Source organism: Protopterus annectens, chromosome 8.part1 (assembly GCF_019279795.1).
Source record: "Protopterus annectens isolate FY-2018-M chromosome 8.part1, PAN1.0, whole genome shotgun sequence".
In the NCBI taxonomy this organism is placed as follows: Eukaryota; Metazoa; Chordata; order Ceratodontiformes; family Protopteridae; genus Protopterus; species Protopterus annectens.
In genome coordinates this window covers 469,071,856-469,089,355 of record NC_056742.1, presented here as the reverse complement: position 1 = coordinate 469,089,355, position 17,500 = coordinate 469,071,856, and the positions used below count along the sequence as shown (strand labels likewise).

Below are 17,500 nucleotides of genomic sequence, written 5' to 3'. Positions count from 1 at the left end.
CTCAAATGTTTGTCATTATTTAGTGACTTCAGTTTACAGTGATTTTCAAGAAAGCAAATTTTATGAGGAACAGAAGAAAAATATGAGGCACAAATCTAGAAATTCTGTGAAAATCTGAACAGTTGAGAGAAGTATGTACATGCCTTTTTCAGGTAACTGCTGTTACATTTAAAACCTGAATAAACCAGAATGTTTATACAAATGTATGTCAAGATTAACTTCATTTAAATGGTGGACAACTTCCCTGGATGTGCAGTATAGGTGGGTGAAGGCACAGCGGTCTCTCTCCTGCTAGGTAGATGAACCATGTGTGTAATGTACTGAGAAAGGGAAGAATGACAGTGTCTGGACAGCAGCATGCTTCTTCCGTATAGAGAGCACAAGGATGTGATAAGTTATACGTTCACAGGTCATTACAAGGCTAATGGCACAAGAGCCTTTTCAAGCCTAACCAATTATACCCACGCTATATCAGTGTTACATCTTAATTCCCCAGATGTGGAATAGGGTAATATCAGGGTAGTGAGTCTTTGGGTGTTGGAGCCCTGAGTCATTTTACAGACTGTCTCTGTACATAAGGGATATGGGCAGTACCCCAGGAGTGAATTTATGGTTCTCCATCCATCTGTCCAAATTCTTTTTGAAGAAAGTGATGTACGGGCTTTGCTTTATGAAGATGAGAAGTTTATTCCATAGAGAAGGTAGCCTTTGGGATATGAATCTGTCTCTCCAGCAAGTTCTGTTACATTCACAAATAAGGTTCAGGTCCATGGAATGCGTAACCTTCATATAGTTTTTCTTACAATTATGTAACATTTTCATCAGGGCCAGATCAGAGAATACCTTGTAGGCTAGGCATAACTCACCTCTCAATAAATGATATGAGATGGAGTGAGGGGATAGGGCCTTTAGTTGGTCTGCATAAGACATGTGTCTTACACTTTGTATTTTTTTGTAGTGAGAAAACTCTAGGGCTGCTCCAGTGGTCTAAGTGCCTGGTTAGGTACATGCAGAAGGGAGCAGTCTACTCAATACTGGACCTCACACCTGCTGTCTTACAGTGTTCCTCACTCAGTGTAAGACATCTAGGCGAAGGTCTGTAGTTGATTAATATTCACCATCTGTTCGATAAATAATGGATATAGAATGGATTTTTAGGAAAGTCAGATGGTAGATATTCCCACAAGCGTTGCCATTGGTGGTCAGGCTTCCCTGAACTGAATGCCTGCTTGAAAGCTTGCTGGATCTCTGGTGCTTTGTTAGGTATGTCAGATTCTAGCATTATAAATTGATAGATAACATACCATTGCATTTGGGTTAGGCATAAACTACAGGAGATCAAGAAATAGTAAGAAAAACATATAGAATAAAAACAGATAAAGTGGATTTCTCAGTTTATGGAACTTGGAAAGCAGTGTATATTACACAAATGTGGCAGAGAATAATTGCACCAAGACATTCTGACACATTTAATAAACGTGGGACTTGACCACACCTTGTTAACTGTGATGAATTTCTCATATCATTTGAGTGATTTAAATTCAACCATTCACAAATTTTACATCATAATTATGCATCTGTAACAGTCTGTTTTGTGGCATAAACAGTGATATGAAATTTGTAACTGTAATGGTCAAGACATGTAACAGCATTAATGAAAAGTGTGAGCAGAACATCTCATTCAAACACATGGTAACAGTGGAAAGAGACAGACTTTCCGGTATCAGTCTCTCCTTAGAAGCATCATTGCTGGCAAACCACCCCCCTTGTAATTATTTCTGAAAGTTTCTTTTTATTTAACTATTTGTTAAAATTTATAAGTGGACTAATGTGTGTGTATAGATTATTTCCAGTTGTAGCACAGAACACAAGTGCAACAGGAAAGCTTATATGTAGGGATAATTTAGCTTACCCACTAAGCAGCATGGTTTGGTGAGTGAGAGGAAAAACGAATACCATAAGGAATTGTACGTGGATATAGAGAGAACATGGAAAAACACACATTATTAGTTAAACTTTTTAAATACGCATATGCTGCTCCCCACAAATTACAATACACCCCCCAAACAAAACTCCCTAATCTAGTCCAACCATTTTCTAAAATTCTCCTTGTTCATTCCCCATCTTATATGTAACTCTAAGTCTGAAACTATTGTATGCCTGCAGTAACTTTGTGTCAAACTGATTCTGTAACAGTTTTCTTATTTTAGCTAAGTGGAATAATTTATCTGTCCACCTCTTTTTCCAACTACTGAATACATGCACACCTCAGTATTTCAGTTCACTAGGATTATTTTGCTCCTATGTGCAACTATAGCAAGTGCTTCTGTATAATACCATTGAACTGGTGACATTCTGTGCAGTATTGGTGAACATAAGGTATTTCACATCACACAGTCAGCAAGTCATCCGAAGAATTTTTTTGTTGGTCTTTTCGGCTTTTCCTGGTTAGGGGTCACCACAGTGGAACTCCAGTCCGCTAATGATTGGCAGTCGATTTTTATGGTGCCAAGTTGCCAGCCCTTTGCCCAACCTTCAGCGAAGGCACGCCCATTCATGCATGTCTTTCAGAGGCCACTCGACCGCGGGGAGGACATGCAGAGTCCACACAGAAAGCACTCCCCGCACTCCAGCCGAGAATCGAACTGGAGAACTTCTTGCTGTGAGGCAGTAACGCTACCGCTGTACCACCACGGACACACTGATAGACCGATAACTTGCCTTCTGACAGTATATGAATTATATATTAGAGTTAATGCAGTCGTAGTGTATAGTCATTCAGGAAAGAAAATCAGTTACGGCATTAATACGAAAAGTTAGTAAAATAAAGTCGTATGAATATAGGCTCTTTTGTTACTAAACAAAGCCGTAATAAAGAAGTATAAAATTGGAAGAATTTGAGTGTGGCATGGATTGATTGTAAAAAAAAAAAATTATTTGAGAGCATCTCACATTCATGGTTAAAGGGGTACTTACAGATGTATAAGATACACCTGATACACCCTGCATTGATCAATTACATTACAGTGACCACGAGACAGTGGTAAACTGCTCAGCAGCTGAGCCATGACACAGGACAAATTATTATCCTAGGGATAAAAATTCAAGGGGGGATATTCCACTGTGATTCTTTGCCACTGTTCTTGTGTTATCTTGCCCTTAAATCATTAAGTGGTTTACTTAACAGAATAGGTTATGATTACAGTTTGGCTCCCAGAAACCAGCCGTGTTTAGGCTTCTCTTTTTCGTCCATAACTTACAATTGTATAGTTCATCAGACGAGGAGTTGAAAGTACAACTACAAGTGGTTGAATTTTTCTCACATGATACAAGTATGACATTTGGTCTTCGTAAATGTGCAAAATAAATGTTTAAAAAGGATAGCTGCAGCACAAAGAAAATAGCCTAGGACAGGAGTGTGATATAAAGAAAGTTGAGCAGGAGGGAGTGTATAAATATTTGGGAATAGATAAAGGGTCGGCAATAAAACTTGAATAAATGAGAATAAAGCTCAGTAAGGAATACTTCAGAAGACTAAAACTAATATTGAAAACTGCCTTGACATCTAGGAATGAAATCCAAACTATAAATCAGTTTGCTCTTCCTGTTCTAGGTTATGGCTTTGGGATTAGCCCCAAAAAGTATTGAATCGCTTGGAAGCAAAACCAAGAAAAATGCTTCATGCTTATAAAATGATATATAAAAATGAGTATATACCAAGACTCACACTCTCTTTATATATATATATGTGTGTGTGTGTGTGTGTGTGTATACATATATATATATATATATATATATATATATATATATATATATATATATATATATATATATATATATATATATATGTGTGTGTGTGTGTATGTGTAAATAATTTATGTATATATGCATGTGTCATTTATTTACTTTTTATTTATTTACTTTTATATCTGTCAGGCACATATCCTTATAGTGAAGCTCAATAGTTTTCCAGCCTTAGGGGGGTAAGATGTCTCCCTTCCATAAGGAAAAACAATTGACCACAGGGAAAACTGGTACTTGTGAGCAACATAGCTGCTGGCTGAGAATCTTAAAAAATCAGGAAAAAAGAACCATGTACTGTAGAAAAGCTCAGTTGAGACTTCAGAGTAATCTAGCAATCATAACTTTTTAGAAATCAAAACTTCTTTACTGAAAAAAAAAACAAATAGATGAGTGCTTTTGCCCATAAACGAGATTCATCAGCTCTAAATCCAATTTACATGACGTAGTATTTATTTGCAGTAACAAAGAGATCATTGTCAATTCACTCGAATTGGCGTCATAAATGTGTGTCATAGGCTGTTTATCTGAGCTACAATAGGATAAATCTCATCTTTTGTACCTGTTTTGTATATTTAATCTTAGGCTAATAGACTGTAGTATATTTGCTGTATTCCTTTTCTATGTGGCTAGTGCCTAATTGATACAAATACTTTCTATAATACTTTTCCCTGGCAATGTATAGGTATTAGTTTTATCTGTGATGTGATAATACTATTTGCCAAGTACTTAAATATATGACAGTTTGTCAGATTAAAATCTAACTGCAGCTAGTCAGGGCAATCTGGCTGAACCTGTGACTGAAGCACCTAGTTTAGCATACCACCCTTTCCATGACATCTATTAGTAAATAAATAATATATATATTTTTTTCTCATTTTGAAGCAGTTATGGGCGTTCTTAAAATTCTCTTGTGTATAGATCTGCAGTTGTGGGACTGTATACATATCTGCTGACCTCCTCAAATCCAAACACAGAGAAAGTTTTAAAAATAAAGAGAAGTTGAAAATGATGCCTTTGCTTAGTTTAGAAGAAGCAATTCGGAATAAAGCAGGAAATGAAATCAAACCAGAAGTAGACAGAAGTCAGACAGCAATGGAATTTTCCAACAATGAAAAAATATAAGGAAAATGATCAGATGAGAAGTTTAAAAAATATTGGAAAGTGCACAAATAGAGTGGCAAGTAAAGAGATCTTCTGGATCTCATGTTGACCAAGATTTAATGCAGGAATGGTTAATGGGAGGTGAACTGAAGCCAAAAGATGAAAGGCTAATATTGGCAACCTAGGATAGTAGATGTCCTTCAAGGATGCATCTGCAGTCATAACATATGGGTTGTCCTGCCTCAGGCAGCCCTTCGGTCGGCCGGATTCCAAAGTCTGGGTCTGGCCTCGGCTGATGTCGCACTTTCCCCGACGTCAGAGCTTCTGGGGTATAAAGGCATCAGCCGACGCCATTTTCCTCAGTCTTTCTTGCCGCGCAGTGCCCGAAGCAGAAGCTGTTCGCAAGTGCCGGTCGGTCAGATCCAGAGATTTCAGCTACCGAAGACTTCTAAAAAAGCTAAGTACCCCGTTGGGGACTCTTTCTTGCCTCAGCCGATGTCAGACAAAGTAAATAATTGTTTAACTTGTGGGAAACAAATACCTCATAAGGATTTCCATTCTTACTGCCTTCCTTGCTTAGACCCAGACCACGACGTATCCGCTTGTTTAGCCTGTGCCTCCTTCAACCGACAGACTCTCAGACGTCGGTCAGAGTTTGCATAGCAGAGGACATGTATACTGAAAGTCACAATAGTGTAGCAAGACTGCTGTACTGGGGATTATGAAAACACTACAGTATAGAAGTAGCTGCGAAGCATTGGAAACATGAATAATGATGAAGTTTATATCACACAGTACTACCTGTTACTAACATTTTAAAAAATAGATGCAAGAAAGTCAGATGTAGTAGTCCAGGAAAAAAGACAAAAGTAGCATTCATCATTGAAATTGTTACACCCAGTGATTACAGTGTCTTATATACAGAGAGACACACAAAGTCGTAAAAATACTAAGATGGAAGAAAGCTGTCTGGACAGTTCTAGTAGTAGTAAGAGAAACAAGACTAATAAAAATAATTTAAATCATACTTAAATATGTTATCAATACATATGAACTGCAGAAGGAGCCAGTTCTGGGTGCAAGAATACTCTTAGCTAACATAAAAGACTGAAACAATACTAATTTCATGAGCTCTAATTGTACCCTCATTTAGGAATGGAGTCCATTCCCATCTTTTCATTAGAAACCCAAAACACTTGGAGAAATTTGTCCTCAGTTTTAACTGGAAGAATCTGTTGAACACACAGCAGCAGCAAATGATTGTTATGAGAGCATGAGTAAATTTTATGTATTTATTTATATTTGTTGACCGGGAGTATCCGACTGGACGTAGGTCCATTTTCAGTGGAGGCCCGGGGAGAAAAGCTCCACAGTTAAATAAACAGACAGTAGTTACATTGGATTACATAGCGATTAACAATTTACATAGCAATTACTTACAACATATTTACAGATGAAGAACATAGTACATCATTAGACAACTAGAATCTTTATCTGTGAAGTACATAATAGGCATTAACAAATGTTACAATAAGAAGTTCCTGCTGTATAAGTACTAGGCTTATGAGCATCTGAGATTGCTATAATCAAGGTAGTTAGTGGAGTGGAAAGAAAGGTATTGGCTGGATGGGGAGGGTGATATTAGAGTGGGAGTTGCAAGGGCATAGCCAGCATGTTTTTAGGTGCCGTTTTAGTAAAGTTTTGAAGTGGGTGCATGATGGTACGGAGGTAATTGTGGGTGGGAAGGAGTTCCATAATTTGGCTATGGTGCAAGAGAATAGTGCTTCATCAGCAAAGTTATTGGCTTTAGTGATCTGCAAGTAATTTTTGTTGCTGGATCTTAGTGGTCTGGTGGTGCGATAGGGTTGGAGTAGATTCTGGAGGGATGGGACATTTAGTGGATGGTTTACTAGTTTGTGGGCGAGTGAGAGTTGATACCATTGAAGGAGGTGAGGGAGTTCAAGCCAGCCCAGTTCAGCAAGTGAGAGACAGTGGTGACTACGGTAGGATGCTCCTGTGGCGAATTTGGCAATTTTGTTGTAGCAGGTCTCTAGCTTGTTTAGATTGCATTGCCTTAGGTTGGTATATATTGGAGAGGCATAAAGTAGGGTGGAGATAAGGTGGGAATTTGCTATTGAAATCATTGCTGCTTTGGTGAGAAGATGCTTATTTCTGTATAACGCTCCTAGTTTTTTGTGGACTTTTTTATGGTCATGGATATGTGAATGTCAAATTTTAGTTTATTGTCTATTTCCATTCCTAGCAATTTGGTGTGTTCAGTTGTGTATATAGTGGTGTTGTCTTTTGCTGTGATGTTAAAGTGAGAGTTTTGAGTATGTTTGGTGGGTTGGAAGATGAGTAGTTTAGTTTTGTTTGGGTTGAGTATTAATTGGGCATCGGATAACCAAGTTTCAACAGAGGAAAAGGCTTCCTGTGTGACTTTTTGCAGTTTGGGTAGGGACTGGGCTGAGCAGATGATGGTCGAGTCATCTGCGTATTGTATGAGTGTGCCATGTGTGGTGGCAGAGGCTAGATTATTTGTGAAAACAGGGAAGAGTAGGGGTCCAAGGATGGATCCTTGGGGAACCCCTATGGAGACAGGTAGTTGGGGAGATGTGTCATTCTGCCATACAACGGATTGTTGGCGGTCAGACAGGTAACTCTGAAACCAGTTGGTGACTGACTGTGAGAAGGATAGGTTATTGAGGACAGAGATAAGTTGTTTGTGTGGGACCATGTCAAATGCTTTAGATAGGTCTAGGAAAGTTGCAGAGGAGAGATAGCCACTGTTTTTATGCTGAAGGATAGTGTTAGTAAAGGAGAGTAAGGCAGTGGTGGTGCTATGGTTTGGTCGGAAACCATGCTGAGTATTGGAAAGGAGGTTGTTAGTAAGGAGGTAGTCTGAGACCTGAGAGTGTATGCATCTCTCTAGTGTTTTGGAGAGTGGAGAGAGAATAGCTATGGGGCGGTAATTGGTTAGTTCTGTGGGGGGTCCTCCTTTGTGGAGGGGAATTATATGTGATACTTTCCACAGTGTGGGAACATAACTTTCTGACAGAGATCGGTTAATCAAGATGGATACTGGGTAGGCCAGAGCATCAGCTGCGATTTGTAGGTATTCACTTGGGAGGTTGTCTGCTGCTAATTTGGTGGGTTTAAGTTTAGTTAAGAGTTTTTTTATGTTGGCGATAGGTACAGGAGAAAAAGAGAAGGCAGTGGAGAGATTAGTAGTTGAAGGTGCTTTGAGTCATCATAGCACAAAACTGCAGTATTCCTAATACTAGGTTAGCCACTAATGCAATGCATGATAGGAAATGTAGTTCATTCCAGTAACAGGACTTCTAACTGCTGGTTAACCAAGACTACAAATAGGAAAATGCCTTGCACTTTGCTGCAGTATCTCTTAGGCAGATCTTGTAGGCCACATATAAGGCATGATGACTCTGTCATAATCTTGAATGTGGCTTCCCCATGGGAGTGGAGCCCTGTTGTGTCAAACAGATTCAGTTTGATGTCATTCTAGGTGACAAAGTGTCTTTTTCATACTGTTTGATTACCTAAAACAGTAATATCTTCTTTGAGTTATGCCTTGGGGACCTGGCTTTCTTTGCAGTGTATCTGTATTGTTTTAAGTTGCAGAGATACTTTAAACAAGAGCCCCTTCTGAAGGCCTTTGATTTTGTGGTTTACATCTTGTTTAAAAAGGCAGCCATTACTTATTAACAGTTTTTAATTACAATTTAAAACGGTATGTTTTGTGCTCTTCAGTAGAGTGTTTAATGCCATCATAAGTCTTTGAAGACAGTACCGAATCAATTTGCTTTACATTAGCAGTCAGTATATATCTTCAGAAAATACAGCAATAATAAATCCTAATTACAGCCCTGTGAAACTTCTGTAGGTGTTACTGCATGATACACTGGGCTTTCACTGTTGGAATCTGTGTGCAAGGCTTGCCCTTCACATGACTGATAGTTCTTAAGCTTCCATCTCCAAAATGTGGAACACTTCCCCTCAAACTGTGGAACAAATGGGTCGCACTTATTAGTGACCTCAACAAATAAGCTCACATGATGATTAAAATGAGTAGCTTTATACCTATAAGAATTTTTTTATGAATTAATATGGTTTAGTATTATTTTCCATTTATGTCACCATAAAAAGTTTTAACACCGAGTGTGCAACAGAACTTTTCACTGTGGGATTTTGCAGATTCAACGTATTCCTTCCATTCTAGTTTCTTTTCTGAACTGTAATTTCCTGCTTCATCCATTATGTAACACTTTTCTCTCCCAACATTTTCCAACTTTTCTATCGTTTTTTCATTTCTTTCTTATATCATTACTTAACTATATATCCGTGGTAGTACAGCAGTAGCATTGTTACCTCACAGTAAGAGGTTCTCCTGTTTGATTCTCGGCTGGAGTGCCTTCTGTGTGGAGTCTGTATGTTGTCTTCGAGGTTGAGTGGCCTCCGAAAGACATGCGTGAATGGGCGTGCGTGCCTTCGTTGAAGGTTGGGAGTCGGGCTGGCAACTCAGCACCATAAAAATCGACTGGAAACAGTTGTGTCGCTCAGGTGCTCTAATGAAAGCATTGCCATAGTAACATAAAGTAAATGAATACAAGACACATAACGAACAGAAAAAGCATGTCTTTAGCAGACCGGAGTTCCACTGTGGCGACCCCTAACCGGGAAAAGTCAAAAAGACAAACAATCATTACTCAACTATATTTTTAACTTTGTAAATTCACTTGATAAACAGTATCCCTGAAAGTTTCTTATTGAAATGCAGTAATTGTAAATGATGTGAGCTTTTCTTATAATCACAATTGTACTCGTGTTTGTATTATACTTTGTAATAATTACGTTTTCTATACTTTTTTTATTTATCTTTATTTTTGGAGCTCTTTTCAGACTATATCAGTCAACAAAAACAATAACTAAATGCAAAGAGAACATCAACAGCACTAAATACAGGTTAAGAGTAGGAAATTTGCATGAATATGCAATGTAGTATCTGATGATTTTTGAGTGTAGTATTGGGTTAACGTTCTGTTTTGCTGCTGTTTCATTTTTGTGTTGACTTGCATATGTGCAAGAAACCCAGTGGCTTGTCCACAAGGTGGTGCCATTCACAAATACTACTCAGCAGCAGGACTTTGCTAAGCCTTAACCTAACAGATGGTTTAGTTCAGACCTCAGCTGTGCTGAATGATTTTGTCATGGTTTCAGCCTTAGCTCATCGAATGATGTTTAGGCATTCCTGATACTGTGATTAGTCAAACTTCAAGAAAGATGAGCTACCAGTAACAATTGCAGTGTGTGCCAGTATCCATTTGAATTCATCCAACTGCACTCATTTATAGGAATGATAGTTTTATTAGTTGTCATAAGGATAAACAGAAAACTCATCAGTGGAGCTGAAGAGCTCAGTGGAAACTAGCACCAAGTGTAAAACTAACACTCGAAGTCCATATCAGTATATTGTACTTTTCCTAATTTTCCTTACTTTTGGAAGAACCTTTCTTCCTTGCTAGTCTGGCAGGTTGTGCGGAAGACTAAAATTCTGAGCGCTTAATACGCTGCTTCCTGTGCCTGTGGTGTAGGGTTTAAATCCTTCCACCTTTATTTTCCTACTTTGTGACCCTGAAAAAAAGCACTTAACCAGACTGTGCTCTTAGATCTTACTGAAATAGGACATTTATGTGTTTATCCAGTCAGCAAAAATGTACAATAAAGTTGCATCACAACATGATTTTGCACGGATGATATGACCCTCTATGACAGAAAATAGTCCTGCAGGATTTTTTTTTCATGCTGTTTCATGTTAGAGTGAAGAAGGGGAATATATAGCTTGACACTATTAGTCAGATGACCAGAAAAGGCTTGGCTGCTGCTGCAGGCTAGTATCTGAAAATGTTTCTATATCTGCTTTCCACAGTGAAGTATTTATATAAATCTTGACAGTATGAACTCTGCAGATGTTCAATGATATTCACTAAAAAATAAGTAGAGGTTAAGATTTTTAAAAAAGAAAAGAAAATTAAAGTCTCATATGAAGACATGTTATCTAAAGCAGCTTTACAGTCTGGAAAGAGAAGGCAGCTCTCACCATGTAAGCCAGAATTGAGAAGTTTGTTGACTGTGCATCCAAATGCATTTAGAGCCCAGAGATATTTGCAAAACATGCTTTTTCTGTTCATTATGTGTCTTGTGTTCATTTTCTTTATGTTACTATGGCAAAGCTTTCATTAGAGCACCTGAGCGACACAACTGTTTCCAGTGGTACTGTTCTAATGATTATCCATTTTTATATTTTACCAAAGGGATGACACTGGGTCTCAGTTTTTTGACCTCCATTTGATCAAATGCAGAAGGCATTTAACAATGATTGTGAAAAATGATGAAGTTATTAACACTGTTCCTTGAACTTGTGTCTTGGATAAATATATATATATATATATATATATATATATATATATGTGTATACATATATATATATATATATATATATATATATATATATATACGGCCACGGTGGTGCAGCAGTTAGCGTTGCCGCCTCACAGCAAGAGGTTCTCCGGTTCAATCCTTGGCTGGGGTGCCTTCTATGCGGAGTCTGCATGTCCTTCCTGTGGTCGCGTGGGTTTCCTCCGGGTGCTCCAGTTTCCTCCCACATCCCAAAGACATGCTGTAAGCGGATTGCACACACTAAATTGGCCCTAGGCATGAGTGCGTGTGTGTGCGTGCCTTCTGTGGAAGGTTGGGTGCCGGGCTGGCAACTCGACACCGTAAAACTCCACTGCCAATCATGAGCGGACGGAGATCCGCTGTGGCGACACCTAACCGGGAAAAGCCGAAAGAAGATATATATATATATATATATATATATATATATATATATATATATATATATATGTATGATTATAAAATGAACTGGCCATGCTTTGGACTCCACACTGTTGGCATTTTATTATTTTTTCATTATACTCAGTGTGGAGTTCGTTTGTCCTTATAGTAGGTGCTTTTGTGCTTTTTACATTTATATATAGAATTATGTATGGGTATCCAAGGGGCCTATGCTTGTCCACCAGATCGGCTGAACCCAGCTAACCTCCCCCAGACTTGATCTTTCCAATACTGAGGGCCAGTGAAGAAATTTGGGCATCCTGGGGCAGCATTTTACTGCTGCTGGTGAGTGGTTTTGTCAACATACCTGCATCCTCACGCACTTCACCCACCTGCTCACATCTTAGGGAAGGAAGTGCAAAGTGCAGTGGGTGTGCTGACCTATCATCCTGCCACTCTGAAGATAACTCCTCCTTCATGTGTCCTCAGCCTCCACTAGTGATAAAGGTGCATCCATGTGCATGACACCCCCCCCCCCCAGGATGAGCATTCCTGTCCTTCCTACCTGTGTTGTCAAAAGCTTGAGCTACTGATGGAACTCGAGTCGCCTGCACAGTGGTGAGGTCTCTTTCCCTTTATACGACAGGTGCAGGCTGCCTCACACCATATTTCTGTAATTGACTGTCTGTGTAACTCTGCATTTGACATTGACAAACACTTGTGATTAAACAGCACCACTGATGCTTTTGACACATGTTTCTGTTTAACTTATTGACCACATCCTTATGACATCGCCCATTTATTTTATTTATTTATTTATGTATGTATTGCTTTTGTTGACTGGGGTAGTCCAATTAGGCTAAGGTAGCAGCTTTTCAGCAGAGACCTGGGAAGATAAGCTGCAATTACCAAATAAGAGATTTTATGCAATAAAGAATAGTGACCTTTAAGTTACAGTATGAACATAAAATAACTGAAAAGTAGCTATATTAGAGAAAATCTGCAGTCAGAAGAATAAAGAATTATTACATATTAATTCAAGACAAACTGGAATGTACATTGATGTTTAAAATATAAAATTACAATTTTACAGTCATGAGTAGCAGGCTTAAGAGAGAGGAGGTGAGGAAGATACGAGTATAAATCAGAGAGTAGGTGAGTAAAGGTGAGTAGTGATTGTATTTGTTAGGTGAGACAGAGAAAAAGGAAGTTGTAAGTTGTAGTGAAGGTGAGGCAGATGAAGAAGGTAGTAAGTGTAAGCTAGAATTTTGTTGGAGGGCAAAACTTGTCAGGGGGTAAGTAGATACAGTAGAAGTGGCAGTAAGAGGAAAGGGGTAGAAGGCAGTAAGAAATTTACTTAGACAATTTGCTTTCTTCTGGTATATAGGGGGTGATGTAGATGTGTGAGGGCCGAGGTAGTCTAGCCTGGGGGGGAGGTACAGGAGCAGAAACACGTTTTTTTAAAGTGTTGTTTTAACAAGTTTTTGAATCTGGATCAGTTTGTTTGTTGTCTAATTGTGGTAGGGATAGAATTCCGGAGTTTAATCGGGATTGGTTTGTTTGTTGTGTAATTGTGGTAGGGATAGAGTTCCGGAGTTTAAAGATCGGGATCGGTTTGTTTGTTGTCTAATTGTGGTAGGGATAGAGTTCCGGAGTTTAAAGACATTCATTTCTGTACTAAGACATTTGCAGTAGTTTCTCCTCAAACTTGCATTTTTTGCCTCATTTTTATTTTTGACCCCTAACAACATCTTGCCTCCAGCACCTTAACCAGTTGTCATATGCCCTTTGTTGCTTACAGTTCACGATGATGACAGAATGGCATATTGTTGGAGCTGTCAGAATGTCCTTACATTGTATAGAGGTGTTATATTATTTGTTTTGTCATATCCCCATTACCTCAGTGCACAACATCCAAGGACGTCATTGCAGGTGGTATGCACACATTTCCAAGTCTTTGCCCCTGCTGCACATGCCAGCGGTCACCAAGCTGCTTCTTGCTGCACATGCCAGCGGTCACCAAGCTGCTTCTTGCTGCACATGCCAGCGGTCACCAAGCTGCTTCTTGCTGCACATGCCAGCGGTCACCAAGCTGCTTCTTGCTGCACATGCCAGCGGTCACCAAGCTGCTTCTTGCTGCACATGCCAGCGGTCACCAAGCTGCTTCTTGCTGCATGTTTGCTGATTGCCATCTAGACCCTTAGGGTAGGATGGGGGGTGTCCAGCAGTGCAGAAATCCCCTTCACTACCTCCACCCGACAAAGGAGAGGACTTCAGTGAGTATGCCTTCCTTTTCCGCTGGTACCTCAGCATTCATGGCGATGACTGAACCTGAATCACCAGTGTCGCAGACAGCCGGAAGCCTGTGCGGTTGTGTCAGCCTCCATAACCTACGGCCGTTTGCTCATTATTCTTTATGAATGTGACAGCTGTCACTTTCCAGACTGAAGCATCAATCAATTTTACCTCCAGGTTTAGACTAGCCTCACCAAATCACTGCTTCCTGCCTGCAGTCATTGGGTGGTGCAGTAAAATATTGAGCAGATTTATTTTATTTGAGATTTAAGTCAAAAATAAATATATTTATTTATTTTGAATGTTACTCTTGATTTTCAAAGTTGCTGTCTGTGGCATATCTGACTGTGTTAACTGCATGGGATTATGAAGAGGAATTGAAAAATACTGTGCTAGAGTTATGGGTGAAACTGCTGGCATTAAGATGCTTTCTTTGGATAGGAAGACTTAGTTACTTGAATTTGGCAATTTATTGGCAGTTGTCTGTTTTGGAATATGCATCATCATAATTTTGCTAAAGCTTTTCCTGAATATGATTGCTGTCATTTTAGGTCTAGTTCAGAGTGCATTAACACTTAATAACATGTGACTATCATTGTATGAAATCAACTTTTACAGCATTTGCCACTTTTTCTGATGTATTCACAACTTAGCTTATGAAGAATACTGTATATTTAGGGTGGTAATTTTGCAACCTGCTGAAGTTATGGTACTACATTTGATTAGACATATGTTCAGATTTGTAGTTTTTCCTTTATAGCACTTCATTAATGCAAGTCCTGTAATTTTTTTTCTCAGAATTAGGTCATTGTGCCTTTTCACATGGAAACTGCTATATGGTTGTCACTTTGGGGGGGGGGGGGTATAGTCTGAAACAAATAGAGCACCACTGTGCATTCCTATTTCAAGCAGGATTACCCAGTGCATTATGGGGGAGGGATTCAGAGATGTCTGTAGTACTGTAGTGGCATGAAGGGACCCACATGTAAAAGTTACAGCATTTTTTTGCTGGATATTTACACCTTCAAATATGATAGTCTGGTGAGAGAGCTAACACAGGTAAGCCATGCCACATGTAGTAGAGTGACGGTCTGGGGAGAGAGTTAACACAGGTAAGCCATGCCATATGTAGTAGAGTGATGGTCTGGGGAGAAAGCTAACAGAGGTAAGCCATGCCACATGTAGTAGAGTGACGGTCTGGGGAGAGAGCTAACACAGGTAAGCCATGCCACATAGTAGAGTGATGGTCTGGGGAGAGAGATAACACAGGTAGGCCATGCCGCATGCAGTAGAGTGACAGTCTGGGGAGAGAGCTAACACAGGTAAGCCATGCCACATGTAGTAGAGTGATGGTCTGGGGAGAGAGCTAACACAGGTAAGCCATGCCACATGTAGTAGAGTGATGGTCTGGGGAGAGAGCTAACACAGGTAAGCCATGCCACATGTAGTGGAGCTGTGCAGTGTGAGTGAAATAGCACAGCAGTATAGCAATTCAAAGCCAGGCGTTACCACCCTAATTCAGACTGAAGTGATAGGAATGCACACCGGCTTTTTGACGTGTGAACCCATTGCTGTCTATAGCATGAGTGGGGCTGTTAGCACCTCAGCATGTATGTGCTACAAAGTTGTGTTCATTGGCCATTGTTTTTGTTTGTGTTTATGAGACTGTCCTGGTACCTGTGTGAATGTGTATTTATGGCAGAATGTGTGTGTGTGCCCGTAGGTGCTTCCATCTGGGAAACACTTCATACATTTGAAGTATTTGATTCAGACACATGCATATGTGTCTATAATGAGCATTTACCCACTGTGACTCTTGTAACTGAAGCACTTATTACTATGGTACTACTACAGCTCACCAACAAAGCACTAATAGCAGTATGGAGGTGTTCCCTCTAAATGCCCCCACTGTCTCTGCTTTGTGTGCACATTGGTTCTGCCTATATTCAGAAAACAGCATAATTTAAATAGGTGATTTTCTTAATTTTTTTCTGTAAAATATTTATAAACCAGTGGAGTGATAATATACCATGTAATTTGGCACGTGCAGACATGTTAGGACCACAGTGTACAATATTTTCATTACTGGAAATTGTATCTCCAGACCTCTTGTTGAATATAATGCTGCTGAGCTGATTTTCATACTCAAATCACTGTTCATTCTTCCTCTAAAGATTTTGGTTCTGCTTTGCAGAATAACCCGTTACAACAAATGCAAATACGTTTTGAAAGCACATATGCATATATTCATGAATTAACATGACAAAATACTGTATTTATCTTTATTGAAAGCAAATAAAATCAGACTGTTGTTTTTATTTGCCAAATGACACCTCAGATCTTCAAGCATTTTTCAGAATGTTCATTGAAATCATAGCATGTAACTTGTGAATGCTGCTGCTTTTGAAATTAGTGCAAAAATACCATTTTTGTACCATAAACAGATACTTTAGCGTCACTTTATGAAATCACTTTCATTGACTTATTCTGTAGTTTTATTTGCCTCATTTTCTGATGCTTTATCATGAAACAAGTAAACTGTAGTTTCTCGCAAAGTAGTGTAAACTTCTGGAGTTTTAAGCTAATGTTCTGGTGAAGGTGATATTCCCAACTATGATGATGTGTGGATTTTCATTCTAGGCTGGCACACTATAGTCATTGCTTTACTGTGTGTTGTCAGGGTAATCACTGTCATTCTCGGAAATAAACCTTTCACTCTGCAGAACTGTTTCTCAGTCTTGATTTACAGTGTCCATAAATTGCATCAGAAACAGAAAATTTAAATCATGGCTGCTGAAAACCACCATCATTAGACACTTGTATTTACTGCTCATATGGCAGTTGTTGTTATTAAATGCAAGTTACTGGTGCAGCTCTTCCATCATAGCACTGCAGCTTTTCCTTCATCTTGCCTGTTGTATTTATGTCACGTGTTTCTATTACAGATGTTGTCTGGCATTTCCCCTTTCACTATTTCTGAATTCCAGCTTCAGTGTATTTCAGAATTAAGGCAGTTTATGACTGTTTTTACAGAAAAACAATTTATAACCTACGCATTGAGTATACCAGTAGGTGCAACTAAGGAAGTTAGATGTATTAATTTCTTGTTTAGTACACATTCAGTGGTACCTTCAAATTAAACTCATAACCTGTAATGTAGTCTTCAGTATATTATTTTATGTTTCCCATGTTGTGGATGTAAGTAGTCCATTCCACTTATCTAATTACCAGATAAGTAAGTAAAAACAGAATTCAGACAGTCTGGAAAAAGATTTGTAAGTGCTTATTTTTCCATTGTGACTTTTAGCTGCACTATTACAAATTTGATGTAGAGCAGTTTTGTGTTAACATCTGCACGAAAGTTATGAGAATGACTTTCTCTGATAAATGAGGTTTTCGCTTTGAAAATAACTTGGTAAACTAATGTGAAATTCATGTAAAATCAGAT

At 38.9% G+C, this 17,500-nt stretch overlaps 1 protein-coding gene across 1 annotated transcript in view; it reads left to right on the top strand.

The window, feature by feature from the left end:
* Nucleotides 1–17,500, top strand: part of FTO (FTO alpha-ketoglutarate dependent dioxygenase) — a 1,656,404-nt gene that overhangs the window by 1,119,429 nt on the left and 519,475 nt on the right. The window lies entirely within an intron of this gene.